This window comes from Rhodnius prolixus, unplaced genomic scaffold, assembly GCF_049639745.1.
Source record: "Rhodnius prolixus isolate KJV_2025 unplaced genomic scaffold, Rpr scaffold_8, whole genome shotgun sequence".
Classification (NCBI taxonomy): Eukaryota; Metazoa; Arthropoda; class Insecta; order Hemiptera; family Reduviidae; genus Rhodnius; species Rhodnius prolixus.
Genome location: NW_027411593.1, coordinates 30,646,559 through 30,666,876, shown reverse-complemented (window position 1 = coordinate 30,666,876; position 20,318 = coordinate 30,646,559). Strand labels below are relative to the sequence as shown.

Below are 20,318 nucleotides of genomic sequence, written 5' to 3'. Positions count from 1 at the left end.
GGAAGAAGTAACCAGATAGTATTTGCAATTAAAAAAAATCTTTGTCTATCCACATATTCTGAGTTGAAATGAAACTAATCATTTTTACATTCCAAACCAACTAAATATTAATTAGAAACTTCCAAAATCAAACTTAAAAAAAGAGCATACTACTTATTTTTCAAAAAAAGTTGAATTTATATTATATTCATGTGAAGTTAAAACTTTCCGAGTTGAGAACTTGATAAAACTTTAATATCTTGACGATATTCCTCCAGTAAGAATACAAGAGTGGAACAAGTTTTGTATTACAATAAGGACGGCTTTTGTTACTTTGTTTTAAAAGAAATCACCTACACCATTTTTATTTTCATTTATTTTTCTAAATTTTAAATATTAAAAATCTTTATGTTTAAATGTACATATATAAATGTATACTTATGAATTTAAATGCTACATTTTTAGTATCAAAGTATTATAAAAGGAATTTTCTTTTATTGGTTAATGTAGAAAATACTTTCTCTGACTAGGTAGTAGTGGAAGTTATTAAAGAACACTTTAATTACATTTTATGGCAGCAATAACTTCAAATTTAAGCTTAATAATAATTGGATGAAATAGGTTTAGAAACCTTATCAAAAAAATACCTTACATATTCTACGTTATTTAGAAGATCTGGACTGATCTGGATTACTTTTACAAAAAGTAAAATCATTTTAATAATTATAAAAAGTTGGCAATCGGAGATTTCTAAAACCTTTATGTCTAGATGTCACTCATCATTCACATAACCTGAAAAAATGAAAGAAAAAAAAACTTTCTCTGTCATCATGCATTTAAGAATAATGTCATAATATAATAATATGTCATATGCACAGCGTTTATTTCTCTGCAATGGAAGTAGGTAGGTAGGTATTACTTGGAAGCATTTATATTCCATTCTTAAAGAAATTCGATTCACTCGTTGGGATATTAGAAAGTACCTAAACAGAATCACAAAAGTAGGTTGTTCGTGATCGCCTAACCATTTTAAAGATATTTTCCTGTTTAATTTTTCTTTTAACTTTTTACCTGTAAATTATTTCTCTGGATTAATTTCGCGAAGAGGAACTATTAGTATTCATCTAGTCCATATATATAAACTAAAACTCTGATCTGTATTGATTTAATTTTGTAGAAAAAGAAGGATCAGTACTTTTCCCTCAGTGTTTTACAGAATTAATGAAATCATACAGTATGTTAGCTTTTAATTACCTCTATTCATCTTCTTCCGGAGACAGGTAAACGTAAACTTTTAGTGGAAGAAAGCGACAGGCAGCAAATCTCCTCCAACAGCAGAAAGAGGAAACTTATTTCTTAGGATTTAGAACAGGAAAACGATGTCCACTATATCCCACAGTTGCTCAGATATATGTTTGACCAGTTTATTACAACATTTTAGTTTATACCCTCAAAAAGAATATTAGGCAATTTATTAAACATTGAAGCTCAAAAATAGTTTATGAGAAAAATATGACGAATTATTCAATTTATCTTTCCATAGAATTGTATTAAGTCTTCAAATGACAGGTCTGAACATTCTGTAGCGAGTTAGTTATTACCAATTAAAATATGAGAGAAATTAAAAATGCTTACATTTCAACCTTCTGTATCTCCTATACTATTTCGTTCCTAAGGATGCAAATTTCTCTCATTCGTAGAGATGTAGAGTATGTCTTCAAATGAACAGAGTTCCATATAGTTCTGAACGTTTAGAAATGCCAGAAGAGTAATTTTGTTGGGTAGATTTTTTTGAGATATTCTTGAAGATGAGTGCAATGAGATAGCAATTAGTTCCCTTTAAAGGTGTCACTTGAGAATAGTGTGCTTACATCTGTAATATAATTATAAGCATTAAGTAAAATCCAATATTAAAAATATCATTTAAGCGGTACCTTTACTAAATACATTTTGTGCTTTTTGCTTTTTTTCCCCCCCCATTTAATTGGTTAGTTTTGAGAAAATTCATTCCGTAATTTGCAGTTACAGAAAATTGGGTAAGTTTTCTCAATTTTTTTTTTCACATTTAAAGCTAGCCACATACATAAAATTTGATTAACGTTTTTTTTAAATAATCACTTACATTGATTCATTATTTATTATCTGTGCTTTCTTTTTTTTGTGAATTTTCGTGAAGTAGTAATGCCAGTTAAATTAATAAGAATTTTTCTTTACATTTGTGCCGTCTGACACTGATATATCACCATTGAGTTGCCTAGATACTTAGGTAGTTAATAAAAAAAAAGGCCAAAAAGATGCGATTTCAGGTTGTACCTTGAGGTAGTAAATCTTGTTGGATCTCACGTCCTCCCTCATGTGTTACTAGACATGAAATCGTTACAGCTAATAAGAGAGGTGGGCAGACTTGAAAAGAAAAAGTCACTAATTTGCGGATATGTTTCTCAAGAGATAAATAACTCTCGAGTAGAAAAAAATGACTTGTTTCTTTTGTTAACAATTTGCCCTTAATTTTTTTTAATCTTTCCAAATGAGAAGCAGTATATCTGTATTTATTAATTTAATTTAAGATCATTCAATGATGTCTAGGAATTTTCGCAGTAAAATAACCTATGTAGCGTAGCGTCAACAAAATAACACACTAACAATCTGGCACCAGTTGAGATATTAATTTATACATGAACCTAATCAACCATGTCTTGTACTATTATGCATATGAGTGGTACATGTCATAAGCATGTATGAGGAGGTTGAAAGAGCCATTGAATTACGTGGTATTTCTTCCAGATTGTGCACTCACTTTCCTTCTAACTCAGTGAATTTATTTATGCAAAGTCAATTCATTTAATTGTACTATTCTTTTTTTTTTTTTTTGTAAGATTTGCATTAAGTTTGCACTTCTTGTACGATTTTTATATGAATGTATAACTTCAAGGAATTACCCAGCGTATTGTTCATTTTTGAGGAATATAAATTAACGATAGCCAAAGAGAATATAAAAGTTGAATTACCTTGATTGTTGCTTTATCTTCTCAAATTCAACTTTACATACATCTAGTTCCTTACATTTTTATTCTTGGATTGTTTAATGGACTATAGAATAGATTAAATTAGGGCTCAAGGCCTACGCCACTGCGACCCCTTTGGATCCCCGACTTTAGAGCTCGCTCTCCAGACCCGTCCGTTTAATCAGACTCTTAATTCTGGAGAGTGACTCCTGGGTAAAGCTCTCGGGCCTTGGTTTTTCCACCCCGAGAAGTAACATCCTTAGCCATATAAGCCCCTCACACTGACACAACACGTGCAGTGCAGTTTCCTCTTCTTCCTGGCAGATCCTACAAAGGCTGACATCTGCCAGGCCTAATGTTTGGATTAAAATTCCTTTTAATGGTGATGATAATAATAATGATAATAATAATAATAATAATAATAATAATAATAATCCAGCTGCTGACCCTTAGATTTTCTGTCCGGTGATGGACAGTGTTGTCTGTAACGAGAGAACACTGTCCGGAGGCCGGCAGTGCACTGAAAAAAGCTCCGGGCGCCAATAACCTTAGATGTTGACGCGCCTTAAATCATTAAAAAAAATATATAAAAAAAAATAACAATAATAATAAATAAAAATGAATTAGTGGCCGTTTGTAACAACGCCTTCAATCAAAAGCCTTCAAACAAACTTTTTTCGAATTTTCTTTGATCAATAGCAAAATGCGAGATTGGTAATTATTTATTGGAAATTATTTTTTCGGAACAATTTTTAATAAAATGGGGGGGCGTAGAATTCGTTAAATGTAATGTACGATTTTATGAGGAGAGTATATAATGTTACCAAGAATTATTTATATTTTGAAATTCAGATTTTGAAGGAAAAGTACAAATAACTTGTGAGTGTTCGCGAATTACTTCTTTTCTTCCTCGTACTTCTTAGAGATAGTACTACTATTCAATTCATTCAAGCTATGATTCATTTGAATTACCGCGGAATTATCAGTTTTAAGTTTTTTCGGTCTACGGCGGCCACCACACAGTAACTACCTTTTGCTAACAACACTATCCATCACCCGGCAGTGAGCTAAGAAAAGTTTTTAGAAAAATATCTATTTAAGAATATTTATTCCCACAAAAGAGTATTGGTTTCATCGTCCGACTTCTTTTATACTTAAGCTAAATATTTAATTAAACAAAATGGTTTTTATGACTTATTAATCTGAAATAACAGTATAGAATATTATAGAAATATAAAAATTTATTTTAATTGAAAGGGAACTTATTTCATTTCAGTGGAAGAATCCTGAAAAATATTATTTGATCCGTACAGTTCTATTGCTTGGGAACAAAAATTAATATTGGCCCTTGGAGAATGGGTTTTGTACTTGAAGTAAAAGAGATGAGCCCTCACATGGGTGAGTAGAGTGAAACAAAGCGCAAGAGAATGGGGTTGGATTTGGAGGTGCTCCAGTGCGTTGCTTGGAGGGTGCTTGGCAAGGTCAACTCCAGCCATCATGGTCTGGGATATTAGTCCTTAGGGAACCTTTAGAAATTTATACTCAAACTCCGGTTTTCCATCTAGTCTTTATTTTTCTGCGATAAATATTTAGTGTATACAGTATTTATCTGCGATATATAACCTTGATAGGGGTCTGCGCAATGAACTTCATTTGTAACGTATGTTTTATCAAAGAAGAAGATGTAAAATTAGGTATTTTGATAATAACTTATTGATATATTATATGATGGGTCTATTACCTGGGAACAGAAATGGCCGTTATTGTTTGTACCATATGGTGTTATTTCAGTAGACACGTGTCAGACTGTTCAGTTTTTTATAATTTGTTTGTTTCACTTTGTTGGTTACTGTGTGAATGGAACAAACTGAACGAATTCAAACGTCTCGTCATAGAGTTCTCGTTAGAATTTATTTTTCTTCTCTCTGAGGGAAGGCAATTGGAACATGTAAACTAGCGTGCTTGGTATATATTAAAACAAAAATAAATAACAATAAGGAGCCTTGTTACAAACGGCGCCATTTAAACGGCCACTAATTCATTTTTTATTTATTATTTATTATTATTGTTATTATTATTATTATTATCATCATTAAAAGGAATTTTAATCCAAACATTAGGCCTGGCAGATGACAGCCTTTGTAGGATCTGCCAGGAAGAAGAGGAAACGGCAGTGCACGTGTTGTGTCAGTGTGAGGGGCTTGTATGGCTAAGGATGTTACTTCTCGGGAAGGAAAAACCAAGGCCCGAGAGCTTTTCCTAGGAGTCACTTTCCAGAATTAAGAGTCTGATTAAACGGACGGGTCTGGAGAGCGAGCTCTAAAGTCGGGAATCCAAAGGTGTCGCAGTGGCGTAGGCCTTGAGGCCGCCCTAATTTAATCTATTCTATAATCCAAACATTAAACAATCCAAGAATAAAAATATAAGGAACTTGATGTATGTAAAGTTGAATTTGAGAAGATAAAGCAACAATCAAGGTAATTCAACTTTTATATCCTCTTTGGCTATCGTTAATTTATATTCCTCAAAAACGAACAATACGCTGGGTAATTCCCTGAAGTTATACATTCATATAAAAATCGTACAAGAAGTGCAAACTTAATGCAAATCTTACAAAAAAAAAAAAAAAAGAATAGTACAATTAAATGAATTGACTTTGCATAAATAAATTCACTGAGTTAGAAGGAAAGTGAGTGCACAATCTGGAAGAAATACCACGTAATTCAATGATAGATGGCTCTTTCAACCTCCTCATACATGCTTATGACATGTACCACTCATATGCATAATAGTACAAGACATGGTTGATTAGGTTCATGTATAAATTAATATCTCAACTGGTGCCAGATTGTTAGTGTGTTATTTTGTTGACGCTACGCTACATAGGTTATTTTGGCTGAGATTTTACTGCGAAAATTCCTGGACATCATTGAATGATCTTAAATTAAATTAAAAAATACAGATACACCGCTTCTCATTTAGAAAGATTAAAAAAAAATATTAAGGATAAATTGTTAACAAAAGAAACAGTCATTTTTTTCTACTCGAGAGTTATTTATCTCTTGAGAAACATATCCGTAAATTAGTGACTTTTTCTTTTCAAGTTTTTTTGAAGGCTTTTGATAACAGTTTTTAAGGACTATGACAGCTAAGATTTACAGAGAATTATCTGATTATCAACTAAAGGGGATGTATTGCAATCGTGCGTATTTGTTGTTTAATTTCTCTTTGCCTTTAAGTTTTTGTTAAGGAGATGTAGAAGGATAAATTTTGGAGGTTTTCAAATTCATTCGAATTTCAAACCTTTGTATCTTTTTTCATATTGTTCAGAAGTCTTTATTGAATTGCAGCGAAAAGTTAGCTCTATAATTGGTACACATGGCAATGTTAGTTGCAATAAGTAATTAGCTCGTAGAAGGTTAAAGTCTGGTGGTTTTCAAATTCGCTCAAATTTTAAACCTTCGTATCTCTTTTCGTATTGTTCCGAATTTATTGAAGTCTTTACCGAATTGTAGAGAAACGTTAGCTCCATACATAATTGGTATATATTGCAATGTTCAAGTTGTAATAGGTAATTAGCTATAGAAGGTTAAAATTTGGAGTTTTTTGGTAATGAGATTGTGCCTATTTATTTATGAAGATGTAATGTACATTATTATAACAAAAAATTATTACAAATGAAATGCCCAGCATTAGGGTCTGCGACATCTAATAAATTTCTAAACAATATTAATGAAAAGTTAATACAGTTAAATTACTCAAATGATAGGAATGAAGCATGAAATGTTAAGTACTTGCTGAATTGTGTATCTTTTAGCGTTTAATCAACCCTAATACTTAACTTTTTAAACTGTAAGTTTTTGTTAAAGAGAGAATTTACCTTTACCTAGTAATCAATGCAGTAAATGTCATTACTGAAGCTCTTTTTTTCAAATTTATATTCATTTTTGTGTTTGTGGTTATTTTAAAGTAAATTTACAGTTTTTAGAAGATGTCGAAACTGAATTTTTAAAGCAAGAAATAAAAATAACAAATAAAAAAAATAAAATTAAATAACTCTAACTAAACTATTAATTAAAGCTAACATTAACGCTTTAAACTCTAACTTCATACTCTTGGAGTATGACTAGAATTGCAGTGAGTGTTGCGGTGGAAAATCAACCCCATCAGCAACTCTAACTGGTAATTGATGTCACTCTCACTAAACCGTGAAAATTATGTAATCAATGAATTGCGCTTATTATTTAACGTCGCATTTTCACTTTTTCTTACACCTACGAGACGAAATGATTGCTTGATGCATTTTTATAATTTGTGTTCTCACCTGTATTTACATTAAGGTCCTCTGAGACGGGGCAAAAGTTTTTAAAGAATGATTTTTATCATGTAACCTTCAGTAGTACTTCTTGGTGGAACGATTTTGACCTGAACTTTGGTGACTCTGAAACAAAATGAAATATAAAATTTGAAGTTACTTCAATTCTTAGTTTTTGAGTGGTACTACAATTTTAAAAACTACCGTAGGGGGCCTGAAAGCGAATACTCGTATTTCCTGCATAAACTAAAAATCGGAAATGATACCAATAATACAACTAAATTCCTTCAAATTGCCCCTACCCATTAACACCGTCAGATAGAAATAAAAACCAAATATCCATCCATACAACGTGTTGGGTACTAGTCTGACCCAGCCTCACTGTTGTTATCTTGAACTTTTGAACTTTTAGAGGGGGTTGTCTAAGTCAGATCAATAATATTCATACATTTTGTTTCATATTGTTGTTTGATTTGTTTCTTATTTTTACAATCATTTCTTCTTCTTTTTCTAGCAGCTTTATATCGATACTTCTAAAATCGAGTTTTCATAGACACCGAAAGAACAGTTTGAGGATTTTTAAATAAATTATATGTACTGTCATTTTATATGTGTACATATTCAAGCGCTTGTGTTTCTATTTTGATCATTATTAGAATACAACTTAACCAAGTTAAATTAAATTAGAAGAATGTTGCTATTCGCTCAAGAAATTCTCCTTGACAGTTAATCAAATCTCAAAACTGTTAATGCAATCCGTATTCTTAAGTTCTTCACAATTAGCTACCAAACTCTTGCCAGTAGTTCAGATCTTACATATCTATTGCAGGAGTAAAATGTCCACTTGTGAAATATGTGAACTATAAAACAGACAGATGTTATAAGAAAGTGCACTTTATACGTTAACCAGAAAATTGTAAACTTTTTAAATCAAAGTAATAGGGCCCGTCTTGCAGTATCCGAGTTAAATTTTAGGGCGTTGTAACCAAGAGAGAAATGTTTCTGACGAATACAAATATGCTAATTACGTTGAAATAGTAAACAAAAGACAGAACGTGAACTTAAAACAAGCTAGCGAAACACAAGAAAGGACTTGTAAATAAGACTTAGTAATTTTCTCAACAAGTTTTGTGTGCCTGGAATAAAGAAACGTCATGAATTACTAAGAAAGAAGTAAATTATATTTAAAAAAAAAAAAAAATCTAATGGCAAATTGTGTCAAGGAGGATTTTTAATTTTTAAATTAATTAACAATTCATTTTAGAGCTTAACTTTTCTCAGAAAATTTTAACAAAAAATATAAATTCATAAAAGAATAAATTAGTAATGGCATCAGCTCACATTCTTCTAAACTTCTTGGCTGTTGTTAAGAAAAACAATAAAACTATTAACCGTGTGTCGACTAGGAAGGATAGTATTATGATTTTTGGCCAAAATTAGCACATTCGAAATCGAAATAAGCAGGAACATTGTCATGGTGAAGTAAGCATCCAACAGCTCTGGTATTTTTTTGTGCGCCCAAACGTTGCGAAACAGTGCTCCCTTTTTACTATTTGATTCTCAAACTAGCAGAATCTTGCAATTTTTGAACGTGTAAGATGCCAAGGTTCATTCGACGACCATTATTGAATTGATTAAATTATTTAAAATACTCATCACCGTAGTAAAAATTGTCAATAATACTGAAACATCTTGCACTAAAAGACTAATAACAAAAGTAAATTTATAAGAAGTAAAGTTCAAAAAATAAACAAGATGTCCACCATCCGAAATATCAGAATTCGAAATCCGAAATATCGGGTAGGCTGACTATCCTGCAGGCTCGGAGAGACATGATAAAACAATATTTTTCAACCGTTAATTCATAATCACCATGTTCCTTTAGAACCTTCTTCTTTAATGTCATAAGTTAAATCGTGATAAAAATGTAAACATAAGACTTATGGACTGTTTTTTTTATAATTTACCTGTTTTTATAATTAATTTTATTCAAACTACATCAATTTGACATTCAGATGAAAAAAAGGAGGCTTATATTTCCCTACCGGGATTAGATTAATCCAACTTAGATTTGCTAAGAATATCCTTAGTTCATTTTTGTAATAAGTAGCAGCACTTGTCATGAAATTATTTTTCTAGGCCTTGGAATTGGAGTTCCCGGTCTGCAAAAATCCACCCATTTCTTTTGAAGGCTTTGAAAAAATTAGTTTAAGAATGTCTTGCCTCACCATTCCATACCATTTTCAGCACTCTCCTTCCCTTGTTGTTAAATGATCAGCAAAGGCGGTTAAATTTTGAGATTCTGCTTGTTAAGTCTATCTAGAAATGAAATACATAAATTTTTCTTAATACATAAGTAACTATTTAGTGCAAACTGAATACTTGTCGAGAAATGAAAAATACTTTCAGCATTTCACTAAATATTAGTAATAATAATAATAATAATAATTGTCTTTATTAATTATAATTACATTTATAAACATCACAAAATTAATAAATCACCTACAAAAGAAAATAACTAAATATACTGCAATCATTTTATATTTTAACTAAAGACACACCTCTTGGTCTTTCTTAGACCGTCAGAGTGGAGTCCTGTTACGATAACTAAATATATGCTCTAATGAAAACAACAGTAAAGGAGTAAAATACAAAACTGAAATTAAAGAAAAACAAAACAAGTTCCGACTTAAACATATAAAGAAAACCAATCTATAGAAATTATTTTAAATTATACTAAGTCCTAAGTTGATAGGCATGCTTACAATATTTCACTAAACATCTCCAATCTTTCCCGTTAATGAACTCAAGTATTTCGCTGGCGGCTAGAAAATATTTATTAAAACAGTCCTTCCTTATTTCGCACATTGCTGGACAGACAGCTAAAAAGTGAAATAAGTCCTCGTTTTCAGTGTAGCCACACATCTCACACTTGGTACCATCAATTTTAAAGTGTTTGTAGTTCAGATTCAATAAATCTCCTCTACATTTAAAGAGCCAACTAACACTATCTAATGACAATGAGCAATCATATAGGTAGTGGTTATTTAGTTTAAACTTTAGTTCTCTGTGCAGCGGAAAACTATTACAATTCATAATTTGTTGATAATATTGTTCTTTAAAGTCTTCTAAAATACACTTACGGATATTATTGAGACTATTGCGCCATAATTCAACATTGTTACAATTAGCCAAACTTAATGAAATGTTTAAATTAAATTTTACAATATAATGTTTAATCTCTCTGAACCAAGAAATATCTTTTTTAATTACTAAATATTAGTAATTCTTCACTAATATGGTCCAGCAGTCCACATATGACCAGAAGACCTAGTTAGAAGACATATTGCACGATAAACTGATCAAATCATTTTACTAGAGGAAACTTTACTTAGCAATTTTAACTTTGCAGATTACTCGTGGATACCACATGTCCTTGCATTGGTAGACCATTCTCAAAGAAGTAAATTGCCTTCTCATTGTATGTATCCTTGGATTAAATGAAAGAACATAAGATTATTCGAGCAATGTATTGTATATCGATTAAGGAATGCTTTATGAACTAGTTAGTTACCTAATGTATTGTTATCTTTCATCCATAAATACGAGTATATAATTTTGAAAATCTAGTCCCTAGCACACTTATTTTTGCAAGCAGTTTTAAAAAAAAAAAATAAGATGAAGAAGGATTACAAATTTAATTGTGCCTTCCGTTGAGAATTAGAGTTGAAAATAATGAACAGAAGAAAACAAATTTAATAAAAGGCAATCAATCCATTTTCATTTGCACTTTAAGTCCGACATGACGAAATAGGTCAATTTAATCTCCTTACTGAGTTAATACATCTTATTTTATTAGGATTCAGCAGAGGTTCAAGGACTTTTCCCAGCGCTTGTCTTTCTCTCCTCCTCCTCCTCCTCGCTAAACGTTTGTTTGTGATCAACTGTGCGGAATTAAAGTCGCAGTTGTTGAAAGTTTAACTGCTTGGCAGTAACATCTGCCACAAACCATGCTAAACATTCAGCAGATAAATATTTTCCTTTTTCCGTTTTAGTGAATTCTTCGTCCTGATGTGATTTTATTTTGATTTATTTACTTTGCTTTCTCGTTCTGGAAAGATCTAACTTTTGAGATTTTTTTTTAATTGAATTTTATTTATAAGTAAAAAAAACTAATATTCCAAACGATATAGCAGAAGAATAATCCAACTAAATATATTATTTATTTATTTATTTTTCACTAAATTCGGATGGAAGGGAAAGCGGGCATCCCTTGCATAAATTTAAATAAAAGAATGTCATAATTAGAACTATTCTTATCCATATTGAAAATGGAACAGCCCTTTAATATAAATATTTACTGAATAACCCCTAAACAAACAAAATTCTTACCAGAGTTTGTTGACAAACGGAGTTGAATTGTAAATAAGCAATTTAAAGTAGCAACTTTGTGCCAATGGCTGTGTTACTATGTGTTAGATATGGAAGTTGCTCTATTCCGTCCATAAATAGCATCAAGTTAGTAGGGATTCACTAAACGGCTCTCTTGTTGGACATGATGTTAAAGCCGCTAGGCTAACAAAACCAAAATGTTACGATTGTGAAGTGCCCGTCTATTGTTAGCTATCTAAAACTAATACATTTGTTAGAGAAGCATAAACCACTTCAAGAGTTCTACTAAATATTGTAGATACAATCAAATTTACCATTAATGTTTTAGATTTCTTCTGTTCTGAAAGCAAGACTTCTGATTAAATTGATTAATAAATTGTAAAAATTAATACTTTACCAAAACATTGCCCATAATACTTGTTTTTTTTTGTTTTTTTTTTTTTAAAACTTTAACAACCTCAGAAATTCTTGGGTATTAAGGTGTACTAGGTTTTCTTCTTGCTTTCCTCTTTCAATCTAAACTTCTTAGTTCGTACTGTAAACTGCAAGTTATCTAGTTAATTAAAGTAGTTTTAATTAGTCAGCTTAGTAACTGAAGTAACTGCTGGATCTTTTTTCCTAGAAAAAAAAAAATTGCTAAAACCAGAATAAAGATTCATTGAGGAAATGGCATATAATGAAATACTTGTATAATATGTTGGAAGATTCTTATACATACCCAAATGTACGCACCAGTCACACCCAAGATCTTTTCTTACAGCTGATGAAATTTCCTTGAATTTGTACAAAAAAAAAATCTCCAGATACTTATTCAGCAAAGTGACCTTTCCGTTCAAAATTTTCTTCAAATTTGTTACTTACCTTAGCTCTTTAAAATCCTTATTAATGTTAGAAGAGTTTTTAAAAATAGTTCAAGGGAGCGAAAAGTTGAGGGCCTTGTGGAAGAAAGGTTCTCAACCATTTTACTGTCACGTTACCGGCAAAAAAATAATAAAGTATTCTTTACATGTTCATGAAGTTAATAAATTTAGATTTTTTTCTTAGATAGTAATTTCTCATAACTTTCTGTGAATGAATGATTACAATAATAACAAACATCCAAACGCAAGAACGTTGGAGCTCCTCGCAAATTGTGAATAGAACACTAAAAGATTTAATATTTAATAAGTATACGAGGGTCGTTTGAAAAGTCCGTGCAAAGTCAGAGAGATAGCACTACTGGCGCGTATCGAGGTTATGTTTAGTTAGTAGCATCTCTTGGAAGAACACACACCAAGTTTCAGCCAGATCGGACTATTTCTTTGTGTTCGGCATTCATTTGAATCGAGGAAGTCGAGTGATTTTCAAAAAATGGACGAAAAAGAATTTCGTGTGTTGATTAAACACTACTTTATGAAAGGCAAAACGCCTCAGGAGGCTAAAGAGAAGCTTGATAAACATTATGGTGACTCTGCACCTTCGATTAGAACAGTTTATAAGTGGTTTTAAAATTTTCGGAGTGGCCATATGGGCACAAGTGACGCTGAACATTCTGGACGCCCTGTTGAGGTTACTACTCCAGAAATCATTGATTAAATCCATGATATGGTGATGGATGACAGAAGAGTGAAGGTGCGTGAGATTGCTAGTGCTGTGGGCATCTCGAATGAACGGGTACATAATATTTTGCATCAACATTTGGACATGACAAAGCTATCCGCAAGATGGGTGCCGCGATTGCTCACGCTCGAACAAAAACGAAATCGTGTGAAGTGTTGCAAGGACGGTTTGCAGCAGTTCCAGAAGAATCCGCAGGACTTTAAGCGTCGTTTCGTTACTGTGGATGAAACATGGATACATCACTACACTACTGAGACCAAAGAACAATCTAAACAATGGGTTACCAAGGGGGAATCTGCGCCAAAAAAGGCGAAGACCGTTCTTTCGGCCGGAAAGATTATGGCGACTGTCTTTTGGGATTCGCAAGGAATAATCCTCATCGACTATCTGGAAAAGGGTAAAACTATTACAGGTGCATATTATTCATCGTTATTGGACCGTTTGAAAACCGAGCTGCAAGAAAAACGCCCACGATTGGCCCACAAAAAAGTCCTTTTCCATCACGACAACGCACCACCTCACACCTCAGCAGTTGTGGTCGCAAAATTAATGAAAATAGGGTTCCAACTCGTTTCACATCCCCCCTATTCTCCAGACTTGGCTCCCTCGGACTACTATTTGTTCCCCAATATGAAGAAATGGCTGGCGGGAAAAAGATTTTATTCAAACGAGGAGGTGATTGCAGAAACGAATGGCTATTTTTCAGACTTGGACAAATCCTATTATTCGGAAGAGATCAACAAACTAGAGCAGTGTTGGACGAAGTGTATAAGCCTAAAAGAAGACTATGTTGAAAAATAAAAAAGGTTTACCCCAAAAAATTAAGTAGTTTTTATTTTTGCACGGACTTTTCAAACGACCCTCGTATGTCCATCCTTGTGCTGCCTAGCGCTGGATAATACAGAACAAGTTCCTCAAATTGACTTGTAAAGGACCTTAACCTTAGTGCTACTAACACAGACTAAGTTGCTGAACCGTTTTAACACGGAGAAGTTTCATGGCATGTGTAGACTGAATAACGAACATTTCAGAGAGATCGGGATCTGTAACATGGGCATTTACTAAATACAAAAAAAAGAATGAATAACATTCTGTTATAGATGTCGGATAGCTTATGTTTTTAGAAAATTTAAATAATTTAACAAATAAGTGTTAATGTACATGTAGAAGGTTGAAGTGAATAAAGATCTATTACCTGCTGATCTAAATAATCTTGAATGTGTGCTACTGCAGAGTTCAGAGATGCTTCAGTTTCTAGGCATTGGAAGAAGGCAACAGAAATGACTGGATCTTCTCTATGGAAATATTGAACAAAAAAAATTAAATTATGCAATTGCATTCCAAGTTAAAATGAATTTATCCGTATAAATTTGTTACTAAAATGTAGAGAATTATGGATTTGTTTTTGTAATTTGATCGAACAAAACTAAATACAAATAACATTTTAAAGAATAATTCACTCATCCTTGCATCTAAGGGAGGAGAGTTGTGTAGCGAATGAGCTGTTCATCAAACAATAAAAGAAGCGATCTGTAAAAATATATATTATAGTTTCTTATAGAAATATACTTCTTTTGTTGTTTAATGGTCTACAATAAACCAATCACTATCGTGTCTGAAACACTCCTACATACATACATCCAAGATGTGCAGAATGGGATTATACCCAATATACTACACACATTTCTCTATTGTGTCTAGAACTGATAGGTCATTGATTGTTATAGGATACCTTGTAATGCCATGATTAATGTAACAACACAAATTTTACGTGTATAACAGTGTATTTAATTTGTTTATCTAAATTTAAACAATTTTATTAAAATACATTATGCAAACTGCCGATAATTTAATTTAAAATATAAATTACATGTAGCACTAAATGATCATTTAAATTGATTTGGAGAACTCTGTTAATGTGTTATGTAAGTGATATATCTACCGACATATCTCTCAAAAACAGATGAAACTGTGAAACAACATGGTAGTCGACAGTTATAAAACTCATTGTATATTTATATCGAGATCACAACAAAAATTAAAACATCGATCAGTAAGCTGTATAGGCTTCACAAAAACTGTAAAAAGATGGAATAAATCCCTGGGCTTGAACCTGCGACCTCCCGAAATGCCTGAAAAAGTGTTTTCTAAAGCTACCCAAAGCTGCTTTCGAAGCTAGTATATGTAGCCATTTTTGTGAAGGAATACTAACACTACATCCTATATAGATCTAATACCTCCTACTGGATAAATTAAGAAGAACCTTTAGCATCAATTCCTAGTTATGAATCTGGTATTGTATGCCTTCCTCCAACCCTGATGAATTCTCTGTTATGATTTAAATCGTCTTTGAATTGTGGCATCGCCTCCTTGAATCAATTAGGAGATTTAATAAGGTACTTCCTAAGCAGGTGCTATCACGTTCCTGGCCTCGCCCTTTTAAGTACAATCAACTGACAATGCCCCAAAAGGAAACCCAAATTAAAATTGGCTGAGATAGAGGTGATACCAGTGAGCTCTTCTGAGAACTGATAAAGTAGCTCCCACAAATTGGTCGCGATGTATAGAAAATAATTATAGCATCATATCACACGTTCTATTTGAGACACGTGTTCTCAGGAGAGCAAGATGTCAAAGGCATGAGGTTAACAACTGGTCTTAATATCGTCGATTCTGTTGAGCATTGCAGTGTGGTGTAAGCCCAATGGCTATTGCATCTTACCCCGAAACACGTGCTGTAACGCCAATGTGTTGTCAAATTACGATCCCTCATACGTAAAACATACCCAAGAGAAAAACAAATATATATCTCTATAAGTATAGCCTGATTAGAATGTTAAAAATGCTTGAATACATTCGTATATATTAATTTTACTAAATATGAACTGGATTAAATCAACGTTCTTAATTAAAAGGTGTATGGCTTCTTCGACACTTGCCACTCCAATTTAGAAAAGCTGGACTCACCCTACTTTTTCTTATCCCTACTTTGCAGCGATTGTCATACCTTTTCACTATTTTCCGTTTGTTCGTGCTGTTTATCATAAACATACACACGTTTCACAACCAGTAAAAACTACTTTTTCATTCAGCAAACCTCAAAACATGTATCTTCTAGGATGTTTTAAGGGGAGGAAAAAGTGATTTTAAGCTGAAAATTGGTATTTTCATGTGAACACAATTTTAATTGCTTCCCAAAAATCTATAACGATTTGTTGTTCTGTATGTAACAAAAAAAAAATGAGAAAACTTTGCTATTAAATTAAATTCAAATGTAAATTCTCGATTATTTATTAGAGGAATAGAACGTATCAGTTGCTAATAATTGAATTATTATTTTCCAACAAATAATGATTGATTTGGGAATGAATTGATACACTATGTGAAAACTGATCTATGGAATTGAGTAATCTAAGACGAGCTCTTATTCTGTGAAATATCTATCCTAGCAATACACAGCTTTGAAATAATCGAATAAAATATCGTACGTGTTCTGTATAACAACATGATAACGTTCTCAAACACAATTCTCTTCACTTCTTTTAAGAGATATTGCTAATATTATCCGTTTACTTTTTACATTGAGAGATTTTCGTATTGATTTTTGTTTTTCTTTGTTTTTAATTCTTCTACTCATGGGGATGGAAATATATCTGATCAAATACATTTTAAGAAGTTGGTTTATCAACTGGTATCAATGATGAATGGTTTGCTTAGTATACTTGCTCGCGGTATTTTGCAATTCAGCTTACAAAACCTAGCTGTTGAATATTGTAGGTTGGAGAGACTATTACTGGCCCCCAAGCGATATATCCAATATAATGTACTCTTGGATTAGTGGGCACCTCTTAAATAATCTCCTTGAAGGGTTTCCTCTGTTGGATTTAGTCATACACAATGCAAACATAATGAGGTTTTTCATACCCTGAAATCTGAAGGCGATAAAATAGGTCTTGCGGTGAATGAACAGAAAACGTAAGTATATGAACTTAAGCTCAAATGGCAACTGGAGTAGCCCAAAAACTGGAAGTAGAAGGGTTCACTTTCGAGAAGGTGAAATCATTCATATACTTGGGAGCTGAGCTTAAAAGCGAGAACAGGATTGCACCCGAGGTGAATTGCAGGATCATGGCCGGTTACCGTGCCTATTTCGCCAATATTAAGCTATTCCGTTCTTCTCTATTGTCACGTAAAACAAAAATTAATTTATATAAAACATTGATTGAAGCCAATTGTGACATATTCAGCGGAAACTTGGACCCTTTAAGTGGCGACTGTGAATCAGTAAAGAATATTTGAAAGGAAGATTTTAAGAAAGATATATGGCGCCACATTGGTGATGGGAGAGTGGAAAATAAGAACGAACAATGAGCTTTATGAGATGTATGAGGAAAATGACATAGTGCAATTCATAAAGGCAAGAAGAATTGAATGGTTGGGCCATGTAGTGCGAATGCCGGACAATCGGATGCCAAAAAAACTACTTTTCTCCAAAATGGAGGGTACAAGAGGTAGAGGGCGGCCAAGAAGACGTTGGATGATGGATGTGGAGGCTGACTTGCAGTGGCTGGGTGTGACTGATTGGAAGAGGAAGGCGCTGGACAGAGAGAGGTGGTTTGAAGTTGTCAAGGAGACCAAGGTTCGATCAGAGCTGTGTAGCTATTTAGTAAAGTAAAGTAAAATGCCAACTTAATGCAGCCCATGAGGCTGGCAGAGGATAGCCTTTGCTGGTTCCTTCAAGTAGATGATGAAACCACATTACACGTTTAAAGTCAATATGAAGTGCTGGTTTCGCTCAAGATTCGGCTGTTTGGAGAAGAAAAAAAACCCTCGCCACCTGGCTTTGCCCTGGAATCTCTCACCAGAGAGAACTTGAAGAGGTCGCTCTAACAACGGAATATCACAATAGATCCTCTGCGTCGAGGAGGTGGTGTGTGCTTTTTGGCCAACCCTCGTTTAATGTAATCAGGAGAAACGCAAGGGTGAATGAATCACAGCCAAGAATCACGACTTTACACCTTCATTTTCCCTGTTCTATGTAGTACCGGTTTTAAAATAATTTGTTTTTAGAAGTTGATCTTCAAAATAATAAAAAAAAATCGATATGTTTTGTTCAGCAGAAGTGTAAATATTTGTGGAGCGTGCCATATCTATGTGATTTAATTATTTGCATTAATTTGCTGCCAAACTAAGTGCAGCTTTTTCACTAAGTATCTAAGATTTTATTTAAAAGCACATAATTTACGATTTACTCTAATCTTGAATTAATTATAGCCTAGGTGCACAGCATTGAATAATTTTAGTTAAAAATTTGATTTTGGTAGAGAATTTGGTAGAAATAGAGAAATAGCTTTTTGGTGCCCGATAATTCTAAACTGTCATTTCAAATTTGTATGTAGTTTAGACACAACCGCAATTAGCCGGCAGTAAAATCATTTTCAGGATAGTTCTTAGAACTCGAAATAATAACCGGCTACTCTTCGCCACTCTATTTGTGGGCAATTTATGTAGTTAGAAATTTAAAAAAAACAATCAATTCAAATTGTAATAACACTTATAAGACGAGGAACGCCTCGTGAATTTCGAATTAGATTTCTTATCGTAGATTGATTATCCGAATATCTTATTAGCTTCTTCTAGTAGATCTGTACAACTAACCCAAAAAAGGTGGAGTCTCTGAGAATATCACAATCCCTAAATTCGTTCATGACCCTGGATTTTGTAGCCACAAATTAAAGTTTCCTTCCAGCAATATATTCTAGCTAAATAATAAATTGCAATGATTTACGCATTAACAATAACACGTGGAGTATTCGATACCTAACAGCTCAATGTTCTATTTGTTGTTTAGGTCTGCATTAATACAGGATAATCCTCGGCATGTATTTCTATATTTTCCAATCATACGTGACTATATATGCTTCATTGTATTGTTTGTAAAGAACTATATTTCTGCAGTAAACCAATTTAAATATGAACAATAGTAGATCTTATTTATCAGCAAGAGTATTGTTAAAGAAAAATCATCCATTTTGTTGGTATTAACCATATTTTAGAATGATTTATGCTGTCGACTAAAGAGCTATATAGATAGCTTTCCAATTTTGTCGATTTTAAATTTGGGATCACCTAATTTATTCACTAAGTTGTAACTGTAATGAGATTCATTGTTAAGTCTGTAGAAAGAGCTGTTTGAATCAGCCATATACATGAAGGGGTGTTGGTATATTATTGATTGATTGATTTCTCGCTCAGTAAAATAAGTGATGGAGATTCTTAGAAGCTGTAGTTTCAAGTTACTTCTAACGTGTTTTTTACAGATAGCAACAGCCATTCTCACTTTAAGAATAAGAAGTATCACTTTACTTTACCACTTTTTTATATTTTCTCAAAAACAGGGTATCGATTATCTTTAAATTCTGCATGAACGTAGGCTTCATTTGTAAGTATTTTTTTATTTTATTTTATTGCTCTTCGGGCACGGAATGTTATTTCTACAGCTACTTCAGCACTTCACTGCCACTCTTTTATTCGCTGGAGAAATGAGGAATGTTAAACTTGGCAAGCCGTCTGTTTCTGACAGGCTATACTTGGAATCTCACGCTACGCTAGACAAGATTTCGTCATTTAGAATCTAGAAAACAAAGCGTAGATCAGTCGTCAAAGTATGCTCTTTAAATTGGAGTCTCTGATCCATTAATGCTTCTAAGTCCCTCACTACTTCAACTCAATTTAGGACTGAATCCCTACAAAAATTAAGAGCCAAATCTGGATTCTCTTACTAGTGAGGGTAATTGCCGCGTCTTTCTTAATTTTTGCGTCCCAGAAGTTATTTTTCGGCCAATCATTCAGTGACTGCAGGTTTTCTTTTTAACAACTGAGTGTCCTAAAACGTTTCGAATTATCGGCAATAGCCTCATATTTTAAAGAAAAAAACAGATCTTGCATACCGTCTTGAAACCGTCTAGCAAATCATTCATATAAGCCAGAAATTATGCAGGTCCCAACTTAGATTCTTGTGGAATTTC

At 32.9% G+C, this 20,318-nt stretch overlaps 1 protein-coding gene and 1 long non-coding RNA gene across 8 annotated transcripts in view; one reads left to right on the top strand and one right to left on the bottom strand.

Annotated features, from left to right (window-relative positions):
* unc-13 overlaps positions 1-20,318 on the top strand; it is a 626,295-nt gene that overhangs the window by 301,462 nt on the left and 304,515 nt on the right. The gene's annotated exons all lie outside the window — the stretch shown is intronic.
* On the bottom strand, positions 558-7,781 carry LOC141451151 (uncharacterized). 2 transcript variants are annotated; one of them, XR_012456554.1, is made up of 4 exons: positions 7,504-7,781; positions 7,309-7,425; positions 1,234-1,852; positions 558-771 (listed from the first exon to the last, which is right to left on the bottom strand). It is a non-coding gene; the product is annotated as an uncharacterized lncRNA (long non-coding RNA). The 2 variants fall into 2 exon arrangements; XR_012456553.1 differs by lacking the exon at positions 558-771 and having other exon boundaries at positions 1,224-1,852.